At 31.4% G+C, this 7,326-nt stretch overlaps 2 long non-coding RNA genes across 2 annotated transcripts; both read left to right on the top strand.

Annotated features, from left to right (window-relative positions):
• Nucleotides 1–1,987: 1,987 nt before the first annotated feature.
• LOC112765191 (uncharacterized) lies at nucleotides 1,988–3,243 on the top strand. The gene is made up of 3 exons (XR_003183553.3): nucleotides 1,988–2,251; nucleotides 2,376–2,426; nucleotides 2,887–3,243. It is a non-coding gene; the product is annotated as an uncharacterized lncRNA (long non-coding RNA).
• An 827-nt stretch (nucleotides 3,244–4,070) lies between these two features.
• LOC112766085 (uncharacterized) lies at nucleotides 4,071–4,648 on the top strand. The gene is made up of 4 exons (XR_003184106.2): nucleotides 4,071–4,207; nucleotides 4,297–4,347; nucleotides 4,430–4,489; nucleotides 4,585–4,648. It is a non-coding gene; the product is annotated as an uncharacterized lncRNA (long non-coding RNA).
• The last annotated feature ends 2,678 nt before the right edge of the window (nucleotides 4,649–7,326 follow it).

Raw genomic sequence — 7,326 nt, 5'->3', positions numbered from 1 at the left:
ATATATTATGGAAACGCCTCTCATGACAATTACTATGAAAGTCATACATTACATGCCATTTTTTCTTTTATCAAAAATGCCAAAAATTAATTTTTCTTTTGAACTGTTAATAAGTTCATTTAAAACGTAAGCTCAGGACATATATATGTGCAACATACATTAAGCGACAACGCAATATGTAAGCTCTTAACAATTTTCTTCAAGGGTCACAGCTCACATATCTGACTTTGTTTGCTCCTATAGTCGTTTGACTTGTTTCTAAGTAGGTATGTCACTTGAAAAGTTGATATTTCTTTATTGGAATGACTTTATTTAACTTGGGGACAACATAAGCTTTCATTGCATAAAACTAGTGGCCAGATACATTTTTATTCATGAACAATTATGAATGCTAGAAGGCTCAAGGAATCTACCAAATAATTAAAAGAAAACAAAAGCTTTTATATTAGGGCTTTAATTTAGAAAATATACTAGTATTTTTATCTGTAATACTATTACAGAAATATAAATCTTTTAAAATTACATAGGTCCTAGTATTATAGATTATGACACGAAAAATGTATAGCATTAAACTACTTTTATAAAATGGCCGTAAGGGATAAAAGTTTTCGTCGGTTAAAAAGACCAGAGTCTTAAACAAAATGAAATAATACATTTTTTTAGTTATTATTTTCAAATAAAAGAGTTTAATTTTTTACTTAATTTTAATATTCGTTATCTAAAATTTAAAATTTTTTTTGGTGACTATCTAAAATTTAAAATAATTTAACATGTATATTTTTATATTTGATTAGGTATTAAGTTTGTTGCACAAATAAAATAATTAATTTTTATGCTTGCTATTTAAAAATAATATTTTTCTATATATATAAAAATATAATTAGATATTAACATAAAAAAATTTATATTGATAGTTATAAAATTAACTCATTTTTTTAAAAATAATTGAATCTTGATTCTAACTTTTAATCACAATATTAGTAATTTTTTAAATTATATGTAATAAATATTTAAAAAAAAAGAAGTGAAAATATATATTAAAAAAATAAGCAATAAAAATTTAAAATTAAATAAAAAAATATGTATATAATAATATTTTTTATTTAAATTATATTATGTTGTTAATTTTATTTTTTGTAAAATATAAAGGTAGAAAAAAATAGAGAATGAGAGAAAAGAGAGAGAAAGATAAAGAAGAAGAATGAGAGAGGGAATTTGTTAATTTTGGAAGCTAAAATTTTTTTTATTTTAATTATAATAAAAATATCTGGTGACACATTTTGATTACTAATATAAAATATGAATTATAAATTATATATAGAGTGGGAAGGATAGAGAGAAATAGAAAAAAAGAGAAAGGTAGATAAGAAAATATAAGAAGGATGTTTACTAATTTTAGAGAAAAATATTTTCTCTAAATTTTAATAAGAGAGTGTCATGTGACACATTTTAGTTATTAAATTAGTTAGTAATATATAAATATAATACATAATATAGCTATATTTTAATTTTAATATTTTAATTTTAATTTAATTTAAATACAATTAGAGAATGTTATGTTGTATAATTTGATTGTCAAATTCATAATTAGTCATTAATAATGATATATAAAAGAGATAGAGTGAGTGAAGGAATGAAAGAGATATCACTACTAGAAAACTAGTTATTACAGACGGATATTTCCGACGGATTTTATCCTACGGAAATACAGAAGAAATTTCAGAGGGATTTTTTGTCGGAAAATCAAAAAAATAGATTAGCATAAATTACAGACGGAAAACAAAATCCGTCGATAATTTTGTCGGTAAAATTAATTTTTTTTCGTGGAAAATAGTTACAGACGGAAAATCCGTCTGTAATTAAATAGATAAAATGCTACATTTTATTAAATTATTACAGACGGAAAATCTGTCTGTAATTTAAACTTTTCCATCTGAAATATTAGAATAAGGAGTTAGGTTCTCGAAACTCCCAATGCTTCATTTCACTTTTTCACGTTTTCCTTGAATTACTCCCTGCCTTCTCTCTCCCTTGAAGATGTGACGTTTTCCGCTGTCGCCGCCGCCGCGGCTCGCGTCGCACGAGCTCCCTCCGTCGCCCTCATCGCGTTTTCTCCCTTCGATGCCATCGTCGTACGAGCTCTCTCCGCCGTGCTCTTGTCTTATGAGCTCCTTCCGCGCCGCTCTCATCGCTGCTTCTTCTCTCGTCGCCAGAGGTTTGTCATCATCTCTTCTCGTCGCCGTTAGTTCAGGTAGGCCTCCGCCTCCTTCTCGTCCATATCCCTAACCCCTTCCATTGTGATTCTATTCTGATTTCATTATCCCTAGCCCTAGCCCTGTCCATATCCCTGTTTTTTCTCTTGCTTTTTCTTGCAGGAAATAATTAGAGGCATTCCCAATCATTTGAAGATTGTTGACCTTTCAGCAGTATGTTCTAAATAACAGTTTTCTTCCCCCAACCAAACTATAATTTCTTGTTCTTTAGAATATAAATGAAGTTTAGCATATATCAGAACTGTAACTGAGATTGTGTAGGATTTTCATTTACGTGATATATCTGAGTATGAAGAGTGGTATGGCCAACCACACAGGGCACTGGAGTTGCAGATAGTACATTTCAATGGAAAAATTCTCATTTTGAAACTGTTAAATTGCCTTTCATTTCAAACTGTGGAACCACTAATGATGCTTATATCCGTTGCATTTAGTGGCATTTAGTCATTAGGAATTTAACTTTTCGATCTTGATTTCTGTTGAATTTTGGGAATTATGTTTTTATTATTTGTTTTAGTACTATAGTGTCAAAACTTAAAATGAATTTCCTTACAGTCACCCGTTGCCATTGTTTTGTTCTTAATACTGAATTTATCTAATTTTCTGTATCCAGAAAGAAGCTATATATGGATTAACAGAGATTTTAAGGGAGGAAATAAGGAATGCACGCTTAGTTGCTAATCCTGGTTGCTATCCAACATCCATTCAAATTCCCCTTGTCCCACTGATAAAGGTTTGTAACTGAATATGCTTATTTCACAATAGGTTTAATATATAACTAATTTCTGTTTCACTGTTTTTGTCACTTTTATGGTTGTATCTGTTTTCCTTTCTTTGTATTTTGAGTTGTGAGATATGGTCTAGGGTGTTAAGCTTGGGTTACTTTCCATGTTAAGAAGCTTGTCTGTTAATCATCGCTCCAAAGATATTTATGTATATGGTATCCTAGGTATGTTACTTTCTTAAGAGATGTCCTATTCTACTATTTTAATTCTACTATTTTCTTTCTTTCATTCAAATTCTATTATACATTGTCCTAAGGTCGTATAATGAGACTGCATTTTTTTGTAACTATTGATTACTCCTCTTTATTTTGATTTGATTTGATTGAATGGTTGATTCTATAAAAAAGAATGGTCCTGCTGTCAAAATCTGCCATGGTGATATTATATCGTTTGCTGCTCCTCCTCAGCACGGTATGAATGCTTTCCAGTTATCAGAAATCAGAATTTTCATTTTTCTTTAATAAATGGGATTTCAGGTTTTTTGGTTCCCTCAAAAAATATTTTGTATCTTTTGTCCTCCCCCATGCCAGATAATGCAGCTGCTAATCGAAAATATTACTTGATCAATTAAAATAATTACAACAAGGAACTAGGCGATGTTAATAGAGTAACTGCTCAACAGAAACATGCCATCGAAGACCTCAATGAAAGGCTGAGTGCTTCTATATATGCTGAAGCATATGCTATAATAAGTAGGTATGATCTATATAATAATTCTTGATTGTTGAGTTCTTCACTTCTTTAGTGTTTAATGTTGATGCAAGTGTCATAGGAGTGAAGTTGTTCAAAATTTGAACATCAATAATAAGTTAGGAGGTCAATTGCTTTGAATCAGGGAAACTTTTACAAGAATTGAATTTTTGTTATTAAACATTTTGTCCCCACCCTAGTTACGCTAGCTGTATGTTTGATAATTGAGTCCCTCTCACTTGCTCCTCTGCATGCAGTCAGAAAGTAAATATAGCTGAACTCAAGGAACAATTAGATGACGAGCAGACTCAGCGAAAAGATGAGCGGGAAAAGGCCACAACTGATCTAAAGGCTGCTGTTTTTAGAGCCCAGTCTGAGGCTCAAGAGGAATTAAGATGACACACTGATGCTGCCTTAAGAAGAGAAAGAGAACTACATGAAACAATAAATAAGCTTCAGGTTTGAAGGTTTTGTCGCTAAAGTAGTAAGAAACTGTACTCCCTTTACTTTTGAAGCTTATAAGCTGTCATTCTTTCTGTATGTTGTAGGAGTCAGAGAGAGAAAGGTGTTTGCTAGTTGAAACCTTGAGGTCCAAACTGGTATGGTTCTGCTTATGTTTAGCCTACAATGGGCGACAACTTGTGTATTTCATAAATAAAGATGGTTGTGTCTGATAATAAGGTTCGCCAGTTGGAAACTGAATTGCATGAGGAGAAGCTGACCACTGCAAATCAAACAAAGGTAATCATATGGTTTTGTGTGTGTATTATGTCCCCTTTTCATATTTTGGACTTGTTTACTATTTCGCTGAACGAAAATGTAAATTCATGGAGCAGAAAATAGAAGAACTTGAAGAGGAAACAAGAAGATTAAGCAAAGAGCTTGAGAGTGAAAAGGTAGATATCGGAATTTCATGTTCCAAGAATGTTTTTGTATAAAGGTGTTTGTCTAAATGATGTCTGCTTTCCACCGATTGCTGTTACTGTTAATGACTTATTTCTATGTGACTTCAGAGTATGACAATATCTTATTTATATGTTGCTAGACTGATAAATTCTAATTAATAAGTTGCTTTAGCTTTCTAATTCAATATCCCCCTTATTCTATTCTATCTGTTATTTATTATTTTTTTATAATATAAATAAAATATTTTCTATAAAACTAAAGAAAATGATAAATAAATGTATTGATGCATCAATGTTTGATTTTGTGCCTTTGGAGCTTGTACTTGTTCTCCAGATTATCGATTTTATTCTTGAACTATTGTTATGTAGGACATTTTGTTAATTATTTAATTTTGACCTCACTGTGGGACTAAATTGATGCTAAATGAAACTTTTTTGGATTCAAATAAAACACTTTAAACCTTAAGGACCAAAACAGAATTACGCCCAAACCTAGGGGACCAATTTAGTACTTTACCCTTAGAAAATATAAGAAGGATGTTTACTAATTTTAGAAGAAAATATTTTCTCTAAATTTTAATAAGAGAGTGTCATGTGACACATTTTAGTTATTAAATTAGTTAGTAATATATAAATATAATATATAATATAGCTATATTTCAATTTTAGTATTTTAATTTAATTTAAATACAGAGAATGTTATATTATATATTTTGATTGTCAAATTCATAATTAGTCATTGATAATGATATATAAGAGATAGAGAAAAGAAGAGAGAAGAGGGGAGAGTTTTTTAATTTTGGAGGGAAGGATTTGATTTCAATTGCAATAAAGAAGTGACATGTGGCACATTTTAATCTTAAAATTAGTAATCTATAATAGATAAGTAACCAACTAGAAATGTAGCTAACTGCAGCTAACTAGAATAAAAAAGTTTATTAATAAATATCAGAAAATCTAATTTTAAATTAAAAAAAACTACTTATGCACCAAAAAATTAAAAAAACTTACAACTCTTGTTGCTGTGTCCTCCCCTTCCATCTCATAATCACGCCCCTCTCGCCACGCAGCCTCACTCACTCACTTTTAGTTCATCATCGTTCTGCGTTCATCTCCACTCATTGTTTACTCTTCGTCGCTCGCATCATCGCCACTCCCTAGTTGCATCATTGTATGATCCACGCCATTCACATCCTTGCCGTCCACCTGTCACGTCATTGCCGCTCGTGACTCTCATTCCTATCGCTCCCATCCTCTGTTTCTGTAGTTCTATCCATGTCACCTGTCTCATCGCCGCACCTTCTGATCCGTGTCTATCACATGCTTGCCGCTCGCCTATTGAATCCTTGCCTCTCGCCTGTCGCATTCTCTTCACTCGCGATTCTCATTTCCATCGCTCGCATCCTGTACTTTTGCAGTTCTCCGTGTCCTCCGCTCCTTCTTTTTCTTGTAGGTTTTGGATGATTCTTTGTACTTGTTTTAAATGTTTCTTTCTCGTAGATTTTATATGTGTCTTTTTTATATGTTTTAGATGTTTTTATATATAACTTCTTTCTAGATTTTGAATTTTTTTTAAAAAGTTTTAGATATTTCTTTTCTTAGTTTTCAAAATTTTTTCAATAATTTTCAATGTCTCGTTTTTTTTATATTTTTTTATTTGGTGTTGGATGTTTCTTTTTGTTACGTTTCAAATATTTTTTGTTGTTAAAAATTTTTAAAATGATTTTGAAATTTTTAAAATGATTTTAAACTTTTAAAATAAATTTTAGCATTTTTAAAATATTTTTAAATATTTTTCATTAAATTTTGAATATTTTTTTATGATAGTTTGAAATTAAATTTTTTCAAAAAATTTTTTGAAAAAAATTGTTATTTGGCTATAGAACCCCCTGACGGTTCCTAATAAGTTGTTTATTAATTTAAGATAAATTACCAAAAGTACACCTGAATAATTTTATCGTCGACAAAAATGCACTTATGCAGGTATTTAGAATTCTTGTCAAGTTGTTATTATCGTTTCGATTTTATAATGAGTTAATACTCAAAATGACCCTTGAAATTTGACTCCAACTTAATTTAGCCCTTGAATTACCAATGGACCCAAATTGTACCCTGAAATTTTAAGATGTGACTCAAGTTGGTCTTTTCGCCTATTTCTGTCACCGAAAAGCTGATGTGGCACATGTAGTTGACACCTGGTAGCCTCAATGGTTGTTTGACGTGGCAAAATTCTTGTATGCATCAATTTATCCCCTAATAGTTTGAAAAAAAAAATGGCAACCCCCCATTTCTTCCAAATCATAGTCATTTCTGGTGAGTTGGAGAGCAACAACTAAGCCTCAGGTAGCTCTAGCAGCTAAGCCTAAGGTTCTCCACAATCTCACCTCAGTCTCTCAACTCTCTTGTCTCGCACTTACACACCTCGGTCACAACAGCCAACACACTCACATACTGACTACCACACACAAGCCAATAATTCCGTAGCCAACGTCTCATCGTGACTTTTGGTCCTTGTTTCTGACCTTCTATCGTGTCGTCTGGATCTTTCCGCCCTTGTTCGTGTGCCATTGTCTTCTACTTCTTCTCGTGCTTCCTTATTCCATTAGCCTTCGTCATTCTCTCGTTCGGCCTTTGAGTCATCATCATCATCACAATTGTCGGTTAGCATCTGCC

This window comes from Arachis hypogaea, chromosome 17 (assembly GCF_003086295.3).
Source record: "Arachis hypogaea cultivar Tifrunner chromosome 17, arahy.Tifrunner.gnm2.J5K5, whole genome shotgun sequence".
Taxonomy (NCBI): domain Eukaryota; kingdom Viridiplantae; phylum Streptophyta; class Magnoliopsida; order Fabales; family Fabaceae; genus Arachis; species Arachis hypogaea.
The sequence above is the reverse complement of the archived record's forward strand: the minus strand, read 5'-3'. Positions and strand labels throughout refer to the sequence as shown.